This window comes from Artibeus jamaicensis, unplaced genomic scaffold (assembly GCF_021234435.1).
Source record: "Artibeus jamaicensis isolate MK-2021 breed Jamaican fruit bat unplaced genomic scaffold, CSHL_Jam_final contig_388, whole genome shotgun sequence".
Lineage (NCBI taxonomy): Eukaryota > Metazoa > Chordata > Mammalia > Chiroptera > Phyllostomidae > Artibeus > Artibeus jamaicensis.
Genome location: NW_026521813.1, coordinates 7,679,513 through 7,695,724, shown reverse-complemented (window position 1 = coordinate 7,695,724; position 16,212 = coordinate 7,679,513). Strand labels below are relative to the sequence as shown.

The window sequence follows — 16,212 nt, the reverse complement described above, 5'->3', positions numbered from 1 at the left end:
TGGTGACATTATTCAGCCTTGACAAAGTAAAGTGTAATCAAAGACCCAGAGTGAGCAATGTTTACAGGTGAAACATTTTTCAAGGGTATTGGTTAGAAACTAGATATTTTAAAAAATTCTTACACTGTCAAAATGATGAAATAGAGAAAACTAGAGATCTTTCTCTTCAGAGCTACACAAGACAATGGGCATGTCCATGAATCTTTCCGCATGTAAGTGTCTAGTGAGAAACAGTAGACCCCTGTCATGGAGCCTGGTTTGACGTAGATCTGTGCTCACATGAAATAGTGAGTGGGGGCCAGACTCACCAGGGAGACCTTTTCCTTTTGAGGGCTTGTATATAACTAAAAATGTTTGGTCATAAAAGCCCAAACTCTTCATTCTAATGTGAAAAGCTCATAGCAGGAGAGTCAGGAAATATATATATTTTTACAGGGACAGAGTCACATAGGTGTGTGTGTGTGTGTGTGTGTGTGTGTGTAAGGGGGGTGTCTCAGATTAGGGGTCGTTATAAGGTGCCTCCTATGCCATGTGCCCGGCTGTGCAGCTGTAGCATGAGGACAGGAGGTGGGAAGTCATTTCTCAGTGCTCTCAGTCATGAGCCAGCCTAGAGGTTGTAGGAACCCAGAATAGAGGAGCCTTGAATCCCCAGGGATGTAACTGGTTTGTAACTATGGTTGAGGCCAATGATGTAAGAGTTTGCTGAAGTCAGTCCATTTGAGTTAAAGACAACTGACTGGACTGGAAATGAATAGTCAGGACATTTGTAAAACATTTCACTTTCAGTATTTATCTTAGAAATTTATTTTAAATTTAATTATTATGATTTATTTCAGGCTTATGTATGTAATGGGATAATCAGAACCATAATTGATTAAGATTTCTGGAAAGGACTTCAAGTTAGTTAAACAGGGGGAAAAGTGAAATATTGCATATTGTTAGAGTTCTTTAAAGAAAATTTCACAAACTGTCCATAATAAAATATTTTCTAGAATTTGGGCTATCCACCTGAAATCTTCCTTTATAAATTATGTCTTGGCTTAAACAGTGAGATGGTCTGTCTTACCTTAAAGTCAAAAACTCAGCTATATTTGATTTAAACCAATTATGTATTGTTCTTGTTACCTAGAAATCAAGGGTGATTAAAATATTTGAGTCAGGAAATAATAGTTTTTATGTGTGTGTGTATTAACTTGATACAGGGGAGCTAAGTACTCACCTCTCTATTTGCCTTTTTTCTCTTTTTCTCCCTCGCATGGTTGTGTGATGGACCAAGTCTACTTTCCTCTTACAGACCCGGAGAACTGCTTATCTTTGAACAAGAGCATACAGAAAAGACATTAGGCATTTCCTATCTCAAAATTTAAAATACAGAGTCCCAATATTTCCAGAGTGAATTTTAAGCTTTATGGCTCTGAAAATTGCAAATTAAAAAGCACATTAGTGATTATTTCTGAATTGCACCAGAAATTATGGACCTGTTTAAAACAGATTGTTGATGTTCTAATGTCACCATAGGTACCACAAAAGTCTTTTGCAGTGGAGGTTTTTGTTTATGATTCTATCCTTGCCCTATGTGCTTTTCCTACAACATCATTGCTTTTTCCTTTTTAAGAACTTATTTAAAATAATTCCCATGGATATAATGTGGTCTGCTGCTTAGAACAAATTAACAGAAATGGAAACTTTTATTTTCTGTTTCTGAGCTTTGCCCCTAGCAGTTTTGTAGCAAGTTCAGTATCTGGGTGTCCTTAATGCAAAAAAAAGTAGAAGTTTAATTATTATTTATACTGGAAGATAATTATTGATAGAAAAGACTTGATGCTATATAATGATCTTCAGATCAAAGCAATATTGCATACATCATTTTGACAATATACTAGTGTAACCACTAAGAAATTATCTTTAGTGTAAAGTTAGTCTTTCTATTCTTTATGATTTTGCTCAGCATGCATGGCAACCTGGTTAGTGAAGCTGAAATATACATTCATTTGAGGGAGAGGGAATTATTTTCTTTGCCTTTAGTTTTGTTAGTTTTCTGCAGGAAAGAAATTGCAGATATTTTGTATGTTATTAGCATTCAAAAGTTTGTGTGTCCGATGCTTCAAAAAGGCCAATATTCAAAACGTTAGTGTTTGGAGTTAGGAAAGCTTTACTGTTCGAGAAGGTGCCAGCTGGAGAAGATGGCGGGGTGATGGCTCATCCTCAAATCCATCTTAAGCAAGGCCAAAGTTCAGGCTTCTTTTAAATCAAGGGGAGGGGAAATGAGAGGGGAAGCTACTAGCTGAAGGCCATGGGGACAAAGCAACCCCAGACAAGATGGGGTCAGAGAGAGCAGGATTTCACTCTGTTGCAGAAGGAAGCTTTTATTTATTTAAGGATTTCTTTGAAATCAAACCACTTTTGGACAAAGTTATTCAGACGCTTGTGTGTGGGGAAGAAAGCAATGGTCACACTGTCCCTGGAAAGTAGAGTCGATGCCAATAGCATTTAGTAAAAGGACAGCAAAGTGGACAAGGCACAGGCCTTAAAGTGGAAGTGAAGTGTTTGCTTTGATGAACTGTTATCACTGGCTTAATTGAGTATTTCATGTGCTTTGAAGTGCTTTTGGTTATTTTCATATTTTTGTGTTCTCTTATTTGGGGCTTCACACAAACGGGATTCTGAGGAAGTCTTTTAAAGGGAAATTCCTGCTGTGCTTTGAACACTCTAACCCATTGTTTAGCCCATAAATATATGAAAATACAGGTATTGTAAATAATGCTTTTACCGCTTGTGTTTGATCTCCCACTTTCTCTCTTTCATAGGTTAGCCCTTTGGAGCTGTGGCTTCTGGTTTTCAACATTTCACAGTTATTCTGCTCTGTCTTCTCCTGTTAGTGATTACAGTAGCTCAACAGTAGTTAACTACAGTTTTCAAGGTCAATTATTAATGAATGTTTCATTTTATCTGTAGTAGTACTTTGCTAACAGAACTGCTGTGAAGTTAATTACCTGACAGTGTTTTAAAGGATACAATAGAAAGAAATGGCTTTTGCTGTTAAATTGTCATGTAGACCCACTTTTGTTATTACAGGATAACAGCGGATCCCTTTTTTTTGTTTGTTTTTTACAGATTTTATTTATTTATTTTTTAGAGAGAAGGGAAGAGATGGAGAAAGAGAGGGAGAAAAACATCAATGTGTGGCTGCCTCTCACTCACACCTCCTACTGGGGACCTGGCCCACAACCCAGGCATGTGCCCTGATGGGAATCGAACCAGTGACCCTTTGGTTTGCAGGCTGTCCCTCAATCCACACAGCTCATACCAGCCAGGGCCAGATCCCTTTGATAACTTAAACCAAGCAGATAAAATAGTTATAGAACCATAATCTGGTGGGGTGTGGAACCTATGGCTTTACAATTTAGGAGGCAATCGATTATGTATGTGCTTTGTAGATTGTTCATTTTCTTCCACAGCTGGTTGAAAAACATGTTTATATTTCAGTCTGCTGAGCTCCTCCCATTTAAAAGAGAGTAAGTGCCATCTACAGATCAAGGTATCCCAGGCAGCAAATGTTTGCCTCACAAAGAATGGCTAAAAAATAAACACTGGCTGTGAGCACCTCAAAAGATTGCATTGTTAAGCCAGCTGAATTATGGAGAATGGATGTGTAGGACATGGCAATCCCTAAAAGATATCTGTAGTGATAGCTAAGGACTCCTGTCTGTCTTAACTTATTTAAAAAATTCTTCTCCACCGCTGGCTGGTGTGGCTCAGTTGGTTGGAGCCTCATCCCATAACTGAAGGGTTGCTGATTTGATTCCTCCTGGTCAGGGCATGTGTCTAGGTTGTGGGTTCAATACCTGGTCCAGGTATATACAGGAGACAGCTATTCAATGCTGCTCTCTCACATAAATGTTCCTCTCCCTCCCTTTCTCTCTCTCTAAAAGTAATGGAAAAATGTCCTCAGGTGAGATTTTAAAAAATTCTTTTCCATGGAAATACTGAGGCAATAACTCTGAGATTTTTAATTAAGAACTTTCTGTGTGTTGTTAGAGAGAGCCCAGTTACTATCTCCGTCACAAGATGGGCAGATTTAGCAAATAAAAATTCATGGTGCCCACTTAAATTTGAATTTCAGAAAACAAATATGTGCCGTGTGCCCTATATTTCATCTGGAAACATTACAATCAAGTTCTATTTTTCTTTCTTATATCTCACATAAAAGTTACACTTATTTTCCTGTTGCAACTAGTAAGGGAATTCAGAGTCAAATTGATGTGATTATGTTGCTTTGCCAACATTCTATTTAGTTTAGTTTGGGGTAGTTTAGAGCATTTTTAAAAAAGATATTTCAAAGCAGTGGTTTAAAGCCCGAGTACCTATTAGATTTTTTACATAAAAACTCACTGTGGTATGATCAAGAGAGTCTTTTCTCCTTAGCTTGACTAAACTTTAAACAGGCTTTCTCCTTTTTTCAAACTTTTTCTTTTCTTCTTTCTTCCCTTTTTATTTTAAGGGCAGCTCAGTGATTTTGAGTTTTGTTAGTATAATACAGAGAACATAGAGGAAAAGTACAAATTGACATTTAAACCAATGCCAGTACTCATTATGGTTTCAATTAAGAATATTACAAGTTTTCTTTAGAACATAAATCAAAGGCATTAACTGAAACTTGACATATATACACAGTACTTATAACTTTGTACAAACTACTTTTCATAAGTAACATTACATTTTAAAATATTGGAAACTAAATATCTGTGCTGATTTGTATTTTGACCTAATAGAACAAGAAGAGAACAACATTCAACTAGGGAGGGTTATACTGATAATAAAGCTCTTAAAGTTAAAAGTGTCTTCTCCCTTTGTACATACCACAGCCTACACAATGTCTTGAGAGAATTCATAATAAGAAAAATATCAACCACAGATTTAAGACCTTGTTTCATAAGAAACTAATGAGAAAGCATTTGGAAAGTGAGACTTCATCCTCATTTTCAAATAAGTGGTCTTCATTTTTATTCTTATAGAATAAATTTAAATCAATTTACTACAAATATACAGTAGTTCACCCATTAATGTTTTGCAGCTTTTAGGTAAGGCCTAGCACTTGGTGTGTACAAAGTCTCTGAGAAGAGATCAGTAGAGACCATCTAATCTCAAATTGTGACATCATACGTTCAAGTCTTTGGCATCATTTCTCTCCAGTAAGCATAGCATGCCTGGATATGCCCCTGGTAATTGTTAATAGGAGTTATTTTTAAAAGTGCTAGATTTTTGCTATAGTCATGCATTCTTTAACATCTCATTTATTAGCCAAAATCAGCAATCCAGTTCTTCTCAGTCCATGCTGTCCGCAACAAGAATTACAAACTCTGTGTCAGTACAGTTAAGCGTTCCAGGAAGAATGCAGAGATTCTTGGCCTCCGATATCCCACATTAGGAAATGTGTATCATGAATCACTATCTCTTCTACATTACTTCCTATGCTAGGGGTTGTATGGACAACTTCATTCATAGAAAACCGGTCAAGGATGGTAGCTTTCTTTTCATTATCCAGCTCAACAATGATAATGTTGTGCTCCTGGTGATGGAACACTGTCTATATCCTGGTGATAAGAATGGGCAACAGACTCCATCCAACTACCTGGGCCTCCTGACCTCCCTGGCTCAGGCTGACATTGACAGGGAGCAGAAAGACACTCTGGAGCCCCCACTTTTGCTGCCACTGCTCCTGCACTAGCCACTGGCCACTTCCTCAGAACCAGTTGGAGGACAAAGCCCAGGCTGCCTTAATGTGTGCTAGGCCCTGACACTGCCACTGTAGTGCTCACCTGGCTCAAAGACATCCCTGTCACATTGTCTGTGGCTAACTTCTAGGGCCATTGTCCTCCCCCAGCTCCTCTAGTGTGGCTGCCTAAACGAGCTTCTTCTAGACTACAGGCGCCTGATCTCTCTTTTCCTTCTAGCATTTACTTTAGCGACTTGCAATTGTAAATTGTCTGTCTCTCTGCCCCTTTAAGTTGTAAAACTCTCCCAGCCTCTTGCCATTTTTGTAACCAGTTAATTCCTTTCTCAAGGATCTGGGAGCCTCCTCTTTGTCCCTTTGAAATATAATCAAGGAAGATAGTGTCCCCATCTCCGGACTCTGTGGAAGGGTAGGAGGATAACTTCCATATGAGACAATTAACAAGCACAGAGGCTTAATCACACTGACAGATTCCCTGAAAGACCCTTCAGCACTTTTCCACTAGGTCATCCTAGCAATCAAAAGCCCTCCCACCTTTTGTTTCTGCAGAGCTGAGTTCAGTCCTGTACTAAAATCTCTCTCTCTCTCTCTCTCACTGCAGTAGCTCAAATAAAATGGTCTTGCAGTTTTTAACAAGCGTCCAGTGCATTTTTACTTTGACAGGTAGGACAAGGCCTGGGCCTTTTGTACTCTCACCAAATCGCCCAGGTAGTTCTGATATTGACCCAAGTTGGAGAACCCCTTTTCAGCAATATTTTATAAAACACTGCAGTTATAAGTCTTGAAATCTATTTGTACTTAAAGTACAAACTTGTAATACTCTGAGAAATATTATTCCCTTCCTGCAATGACATTTTTTTAAATGGAAATGAAAGTTGGCCATTACTTATCTTGTTCTTCAAGCCAACTCAATCCAGTAATGACTCTCAGTCCTTTAGCCAGTCTGACCTCCTTGGTTCCTGAGGAATAAAACAAGGCCTGGGCCCCTCAGTGGGTGGCTTAGTGTGGCAGTCACTCTCAGGAAGTAGAAACTGAGGTGGGATGAAGAGGAGGAATATGGAGCATGTTAAAGTCTGTTAGATGATTCTATTTCTCTAAGCTGCCCCATCGCTGGGAAAACCTGCTCATAGCATTCTTGGTATCTCCCTTGGTTTGACCTGGGTGTGTTGTTGCTCAGAAAGGAAATAATATCTACTCATTTTTTTCTTCAGTGCAATGCCTTGCAACAAATAAAAGCTTAATAAAATATTCTTTTCTTACCTTGGCCTTTTGAAAGATATTATGTACCTTCTCAGTGTGTATTCTAACCTATTCTTCTTTTATGCCTTGCATGGTATAAAATTAACTTTACATGTGAAAATTTTCTTGTGGACTTCATGGGGCAGGGAGAGCATTTCAAAGTAGAATAGGAAGGAGATGGATAACTCTGTGTTAATTTTCTAGCAAAACAATAATCAATTCTAACTCACTTTATACATTTTTAAATATCACTCATTAAATCTTATTATTTTTATTTGAAGAAGCAAACTTAATTTATCTATTCATCGGTTACTTAGAATCTACTATCTGCCATGCACCGTATTAAGTACTAGGAATACAAAAACCAGTATTATATGGATTTCTGTACATTATGGTTTAGATTCTCTTTTCTAAAGAAAAGAAAATCAATGCAATAGTATTTGATAAATACTTTGACCAAAATATGAGCAAATATTTCTACTACACTTCTAATCACTGTTCTTAGAAACTTTGTATTAATAATATGCTCTTAAAAACAAATGTTAATACTCATAATAGTCAAAATTTTGAAGCAACATAACCAAGATATCCTTCACTAGGTAAGCAAATATAAATAAACTGGTACACCCAGTGAATGGAATATTATTTAGCACCAAAAAGAGCTGTTAAGCAATGAAAAGAAAAGGAGGAAACTTAAGTGCATATTACTAAGTGAAAGTAGCAAATCTGAAAAGGCTAAATACTGTATGACATTTTGGAAAAGGCAAAATTATGGAGATTTTTTTCCACAGTAAAAATATCAGTTGTTAATAGGAATTGGATGGAGAGGGATGAATATGTGAGCACAGAGGATTTTTAGGACAGTGAAAATACTCTTTATGATACTACAGTATTGGGTACATGTCATTAAAATTTTGTCCAGAGCCATAGAATGTACAACACCAAGAGTGAACCCTAATGTAGACTCTGGCTGAGAATAATGTGTCATGTAGGTTCATCAGTTGTAACAGTTGTGCCACTCTGGTGGGGCTATTGATTATGGGGTGGCTATTTATTTGTGGGGAAGGTGGATAAATTGGAAAACCTTTTATGTTCCTCTCAATTTTGTTGTGAACCTAAAATTACTCTAAAAATTAAGTTTACTTAAAAACAAAACAACCTTGGCTGGTGTGGCTCAGTTGCTTGGAGCATCATCCTGTAGACTGAAAGGTCATGGGTTTGATTCCCAGTCAAGGCACGTGTCTAGGCTGTGGGTTTGGTACCCAGTTGGGTTGTGTATGAGAAAGCAAGTGATTGATGTTTCTCTCTCCTTTCCTTGTTTATTTCTTTCTCTCCCTCCCTCCACTTCCCTCTCTTTAAAATTGATAAACATCTCCTTGGGCGAGGATAAACAAACCAACAACTAGATCTTAACATAGACTTTTGCTTTTGATTAACTTTTACCATGATTCAATATTTTAAAAAGAACTTTATTATTCCTTAAGTATGAGTTTCCTGGCAAGTCGTGTCTGGACTCATGGCAGCTCATGGTTCCTGCAGGTACTCTGTGCAGATCACCCAGACACTCATCTGGCCTGAGATAGATGGTCAGAAAACCAGCAGTGCTCCCTTTTCAGGCAGTGTGAGGCCATAAAAATGACCGTGAAAGCTGAAATCATTCAAAGTAACCATGTTAAGTCATGGAGATTATATAACATCCCTAATGAAGACCACTGGATGGATCAGGAGTAGGAGATGGCAAAATGGGAAAGTAGAATGGAAAGAACATTCACAAAGTAGCATACATTCTTCTAGAAGAGGGTTTCTCAAAGTCAATACTATTGACATTTTAAGCTGGATGTTCTTCATTGTAAGGCACTGTCCCTGTGCATTGTGGGATAATTAGCAGCCTCCCTGGCCTCTACTCAGTACAAGCTTGTAGCAACCTCCATGTTTGACAAACAGAAATGTCCACAGACATGGCCAAATGTTTCTTGTGGGGCATGATGACCCCACAAGAAATTGTACTGCTAAAAATATTTAGGTTGACCTCACTGAGGTGAAAACAATAAATGATCATTATATTTAGAAGTATCATTTAGGTTTTATTGGAATATTCTATGTATGAAGGACGATGCTTTTTACAGGACCAATAAGTAGTTGAGCTTTTCATACAGGAAAAAGAAAAGCAAATATACTGACCATTTTAAAGACTATCATCTACTCCATAAAAAATTCAGAAGGATGCATATGTGTTTATTTAGTCACTTGGAGATTTACGGACAGGCTACGTGACAGCAGTTTGTCTCTCAACTGCAATTTGTCATTGGAGCTGGGTCTGTGTATCACCTCCCACACCTCTCCCCAGGTTTCAGGCTGAGAGAGATTAAAACTTGAATAAAAACAGTGTGTGTTTACATTTGGTGATATTTTGATTAATAAATTCTTATAAAAATAAGCTTCTCATAGCAAAATATGTTTAAAAATACCAACAATGACTCTTCATAAATCATTCAAATAGAGTTTGCATGCATTTCAGCTAAGTATGCCAGGAAGCATCTTGACACAGCTTCTTTTTCGCTAGAGGAATTCCAGGTAACATGCAGTTTCCTAGACAGGGCTATGAATCCTGCAAAGATTTTTTGCTGCTCTCCAATAGTCTATTTTCTGAATTTCTTCTCACTTCAGTAGAGATTTTCTTTCTTTTAGGTGTGTAACACATTAGGCATACCTTCCTGTACAACCTATCTTTTAAAACTAGGTAAGTTTCTAGTACCTGTCATAGATGCTGGTTGCCTGCCTGCCTTCTGATAATTTTATTTTATTTTTTATTATTTTATTTTATTTTTCTTTTTTAAAGATTTTATTTATTTATCTTTAGAGGGTAAGGGAAGGAGAGAGGGAGAGAAACATCAATGTATGGTTGCCTCTCTTGTGTGCCCTGCTGGGAATTGGCCTGCAACCCAGGCATGTGCCCTGACTGGGAATCGAACCACAATCCTTTGGTTTTCAGGCCTGTGCTCATTCCACTGAGCTACACCAGCCAGGGCTGTTAATTTTAATTATCAAAAGAAAGACATCTTCTTCCTATCCTGATTTCAGACTTCATCATGGAAATGGAGAAGGAGAAGAGTTCCCTGCAATCAGGCACTGGTGGTTTCTTTTGAACACTGCTTTTACAATTCAGAAGTCTGCTTCTGAGATGCACAAATTCTTCATGACACTTTGTGACAAGGAAGGCAGTCAAAGAAGAGAAAAACTGGACCTCTTAGCATTCTCTGTGTACTTCCCTCCCTGTGGAGCAAGGGGATGGCAGCATGGTGGAGGGAAGGAGGCATCTAGCTTTGCATGGTAGCTTGGCCCAGTGGGTTACAAGGCAAATATCCATGGTCATGTCTGGAAAGGACATGGTGTGGGGTGCTGTGAGGGTGGGGGGGCACAATGTAGAGATTGAGGTGGAGAGAATGCCTTTTGGAAGATTTTGAGCATATTGGAGGGTTGGAAGCTCAGAGTGGGAAGAAGGAAAATTCCAAGAAGTGAGTGCTGTTCATTGAAATACTGTGAATGAGGATGGTGGTGGTGAACGGGTTGAGGTCCTTAGGAAAGCATGCTATCCTTTGGCATTTTCTCAGGAGACCAAGTACGGACTGTAATACTGTTCATTAACTTTTGTTTGTGGAACGTATAATTCTTCCATGGAGATGGAGAATAATTATTTGTGCCCCATTGCAGAAGTTATTGGTGATAGAAGGACTATGCCTATTTATTAACTGGACCCTGTTGAGCAGCCTTGTAATATATCATCTTTCTTCCTTGGGAGAGAACAGATGGAGCATCACTGTCACCTTCCCTAAACATTTTCCTTTGGTTTAAAAATTTCAGGAGAATCTATACTTTTTAAGCACATTAACATTTCTTTAATGTTTAACATTTTCTTAACCACAGACTTTGTTATCTGATATCTATGCTGGTGCCTTAAACAGAATATCAACTTCTACCTCTAACAACAAACTCCCTGATAAGTGGTTGGTTTCATTAAAATACTGGTCATTTTATTTTTAAATATAGCATTTTAGTCAGTTTGATGATCACATGACTGTAAGCTCCATTTTCTTTTAGTTCTAGAAATTTGGACTTGACAATTCCTAATGTTTTTTTTCCCCCCAGTTTCTTGAAACACCACAGATAAAATAAGCCCATGGTCTACTTTTGTTATATGATGAATACCTTGAATCTTACTGATTTTTAAAAAAGTATAATCTTCTCTGTTTTTCCCTAGAAGAATATTTAGTTACTTTCCAGATACTTTCTTTCATAATCATTTTTCATTTGGATGATAGATTATTAAACTTTTGTAGAAAATGTATATTTACAAACTTGAATTGAAATTTAGGTACTTAAATGTATATTTAGATACTTGACTAAAAAGTATTACACATAAGACTTTATTGATGTTGAGCCTGTTAATCCACATAAGAAAAAACAGTGACTAAAGATTTTAAATTTTGGAATTATATGTAAACTGCACTGTTGAAATATATATATACATGTATATATATATACACACACACACACACACAGAATGCATATATATTCAAGTTCACTGGGGTTAGAAGGTTTTCTTTAGGGTGTTTTATATATGTAAACACACACATACATACATACATACAGGGTCTGGCAGAAGTGATGCCATGCAGTGTGGTTGGTAGGGTACATGAATGTCTTACACAAGATGGACAGCAATTTGAACATTTCACCTAAGGTGTCATATGGTGTGCTTGAGTGTGTTATTGTTATGTTACAGACTTAGCAGTACATGCTTATAATTTTGTAACAAAAGATGTTTATGTAACAAAAGTGGGTTGTTATTTGTGCTGGACTTTGTATACACACACACACATTTTGGCCACCAACATTTTTTGAGAAGTTTATATTTTGGGCTTTTATTTGATTCTATAGATGCGTATATGCATATGTAAACTGCAACTCACTTTAATAATTTCATTATTTTCGTCATGGTAAAATACCTCTTTTATTTAAAACAAATTGCCTTTGCCTTTTAATAAGGGAAATAATGGCTTTTTTGTATTTTTTATTCCCAAAGCACATGCCAAAACTTTAGGATTCTCACACAAAGTACCCAGCATTTAGTCTGAAAGTAAATCCAAACAAAAGAGGGTTTTATATGAGACCAACTAACCATGCAGGGATTGAATTTCAAACTCAGAGAATAAAAAAGGTTTATTAAAATATGTTAGCTCATCACTTCCAGACGATGCTTTTGAAACAGCCAATGGCCCTCCTTTAGGTGATTGCAGATAGAGGTTCATTTTCTTTTGTTAACAGAAATGGATAAATAGAGAAAGAAAAGTTTCTGATATTTAATCAGTCCCTTGATGCTGGTGTGTATCAGCATGTTATATAAGTATGCTTCTATTTGTGGTTCAAGTATTTGTTTTGTTATATTTTAATTATAAAAATAATTTCGGTCCATGGCCAATTGAAGAGGATCCTAGCTGTGCTCAAATTGGGAATAAGCACCTCATAGTCTGCTGAGCCAGCGTGCTGGTGACCTCTAAGGACATCTACGAGCACACAATGATATGCCCAAGAGATTTCGTTTTAGGCCAAAGCAGAAAGATATATATTTTTTAATCTCAGGAGCACATAGTGGTGAAGTGGGGTAAATATGAACAATGGATGAAGTAGAATGGCTATAGTCCCTTTGGATTGTTGAGCTTTGACAGAGCAAGGTAGAAGGAAAAGCTGGAGGAGCTGCTTTCGTGGGCGATGCCATACTCGTCTGATACTCTGGAGAGGAGCTAGGCTGCTCCGAGGACAGTGACAGTAAGGACTAGAGGGAGCGAGAGAAACTTCTTTCTAACTTCGGACAGTGATCAGCAAAGCCCTGACTCTTCTCAGACTGGCTACTTTGCGAACACAGAGAGGTGGCCCTTTGACATGGGCACGGGCATTTCACAGGGCACATGAAGCAGTGGCAGTGGCTATTAGTTTTTCGTGCAGGAAGGCAACCCCCAAAAGGACAAGTTGGGAGCAGATTTATTCTTTCCCTTTCAGGGTTTCCCAAAAATACCTGGGCAGGGGACCCTTCTGGGGATTGGAGTCCTTCCTCCGTCAGTCAGCAGGGACAGTGTTTCACTGAAATTTGGACGCCTATTATTAACGCAGCTTCTTTCTACAAAGGCTGGTGAGGTCTGCAGACATTCACATAATCTTCACATATGGAGTTTCAAAATCATCATGATTGTCCTTTTTAAAAAAGGTGTATCTAATTGTCAAAATACAAATATAAAAAGACACAATCCCTGGCTGATATTCACTAATATAGTTTTGTTTCTACATTCTGGGTTTCTTACGAAACTTTGGATATGTGTTATGCATATTAATGAGTTTAATAATTAGATGAGGAATGAGGGAGCATGTGTAGTTCAGAAGCAACTAGTCAACATTATTAGGACATAACCTATAAATTGTACCTATATTTATTGAGAAAGATTGCATTCTTAGTTTCAAAATTTGAGAATTACATACTGTTATCAGATCATTTATTTAATAAGTAAAATTAGGATCATAATCTATTTTTATTTACTTAGTGCTAGAATCCAGCATTAAACTAAAGCATGTGCTATTTTAGAGCTATGTTAAAAACTGGAGGTATGTTAGCTAGACAATGGCTGGGTTTCAACATACCCTATGCTATTTCACTTTAGAACTTCAAAAAACCTCAGATTGAAGAACACTATCAGTGTAGTACAAGATGTTGCGATTCAATATTAATATATTTAATTTACTTAGGGTTCATGCCTCTGTCTTTTTTTGCACTGACCTGAGAAGAGTTTGCATTTTTGTCCAAAATGTATCTCAAAGAGCTACTTATTTCATTTGCATTCATTCACTACTAAAGCAACAGAGACAATGCTCTAACACTTACTGACTGAAATCTATTGAATGAGTCATTTCTTCTGTTAGTCTTTACTTTGTCGTCTGTAAAGGGTGGGTAAAAGAAGCCTAATACTGGTGTCCTAAGGAACTGAGATATGGTGGCTCCCACTGTATTTCATTGCATTTTGCAACAGCAAAGTCTTGGCTTTAAATTCTGGTCTTAGGTATTATTCTCACCCCTAGTTCTAGGGTTATATTTTTATAGTCTTCATTTCTTAATTCTGTACTTAGACTGGCCTATGTTGATACTATGTGATATATTACATTTTAACTCCAGTAAATCTACAAATCCATTGTTTCTTTTGAAATGCCTTTTATTTTTTTTCTTTAGGTTTACCTAAAACTTAATTTTTAGTTTGGGTTCTTATTGCTTCATGCAAGGATTACTGAGCAAGCAATTATCTCTAGCAGGCATCTGATAGCAGACTTTCCCCCTTCCATTTGGTGTGCATTACATTGCTTGGATTATTTTCCTTAAAAATCACATCATACCCCTTATCAACAAAAGAAAATTTGGGCATCTTGACAAATATTTAAATTATATCATGTCCTAATTTCTTTCTTCACCTTTATGGCTCTTTATAACAAGGAAAATTCCCCCCCTACCTCCCAACAGCCCTCTTTATGTATTCTCTTCACTTTAGGAAGGAGGATCTTTCTTCTTCTTCTTCTTTTTTTTTTTTTTTTGCCTTTTTGCACACTGGTCCCCTCATCCAGCATGCTTCTTCTTATTCCCCACCCATCCTTCCAAAATCATTTAGGTTTTTCTTTGTCTTTGAAGCGTCCAATCCAATTTATATGAAAACTTGCCAAATAATGATGTCTACAGAACTCCTTTGCCAGTGATTTTTATGCATACAACTAACTGACTCCTGGCCTTTTTAAAATATTGTGGTTAAATATACATAACATAAAATTTATAATTTATCAGTTTTGAGTGTGCAATTCAGTGGCATTAAGTGCATTCACACTGTTATGCAACCATCAGCACTATCCACCTCCAGAAAGTGCTATTCATCACAAACTGAAACTCTGTACGCATTAAACAGTCACTCCCCATTCCTCACTCCCTCAGCCTCTGCTGGCTGACATTCCACTTTCTTTACCTACGAAATCGACTGTTTCGGGTACTTCAAATAAGTGGAATCATATGATATTTGTGCTTTTGTGTCTGGCTTATTTTTCTCAGTATAAAGTTCTCAAATGTTGCAGAATGTGTCAGAATTTACTTTCTTCTTAAAGCTGACTAGTATTTTATTGTATGTGTAGACCACGTTTTGTTTCTTTGTGCATCTGCAGATGGACAGTTGGGTTGTTTCTGCGTTTTGGTTGTTGTGAATTTGTGGTTATAAACATTGGCATTCAAATGTCTGTTCTGGTACTTGATTTCAGTTACTTTGTGTATATACCCAGGAGTGGAATCATGGGTCATTCTATGCTTAATTTATGTTAGTCTGTCTTCCACAGCGGTGCGCCGCTTTATGTTCCCACCAGCAATCTACAAGGGTTCCAGTTTCTCCACATCCTTGCCAACATTTATTTTCTGCTTTTTGGTTAATAGTCATCTTAATGGGTTTGTGTGTATCTCACTGTGATTTTGATTTGTATATCGCTAATCATAGTGGTGTTGACTCATTTTTCACTGTGCTTATTGACCACTTTTATGTCTTCTTTGGAGAAATATCTATTTAAGTCCTTTACTGATATTTGAGATGGATTTTAAAAAGTATTGGTGAGGACCTTTAAACAGTATTTTTCAAAACACTTTAACAGGATTTCGAAGACTTAAGTCATCACAGAGGGCATGGACTAATGCACCCTGTGTGTGATGCATGGGAACCTTGAGGAAGATAGGGCTTTTCAGTGGTTTCAGATGCCTTTCTTATTTGGTACCTTATTTAAATGTGTTCTATCAATTCCTTTGTTTATAGAAGCCCTTTTCTTTGGTGTCAGTGTGCCTGTCTATATTTTAACTTGAGGCCTTAATCTGATTTTTTCTTGGAAAATTTTTAATCTGATTTTTCCTTAGTAGAGTTATGCATAAATTAGACTAAAAAGCTCTAGTGAAGGCCTAAGGATTCGCCTGTGGGTACAGAGAAGAAGCCTGTGGGTTATTGAATGGAGTCCACCATGTCAAACATATTCCTTACTTCTGTTTTTTTACTGATGAAGCTAGGTAAGATTTCTTGGTGGTCTTTTCCATAGAAGTGAGGTTTTGCAGAGTAAGCTTTTTAAGTGTAGTGGCCATATTTGGTTCTTCACTTATTCTCCATCACTATATTTATTATGTTGAACAT

General features: G+C 37.2%; 1 pseudogene; it reads right to left on the bottom strand.

The window, feature by feature from the left end:
• Nucleotides 1-5,077: 5,077 nt before the first annotated feature.
• Nucleotides 5,078-5,871, bottom strand: LOC119059932 (ADP-ribosylation factor-like protein 5A; annotated as a pseudogene).
• Between the last annotated feature and the right edge of the window lie 10,341 nt (nt 5,872-16,212).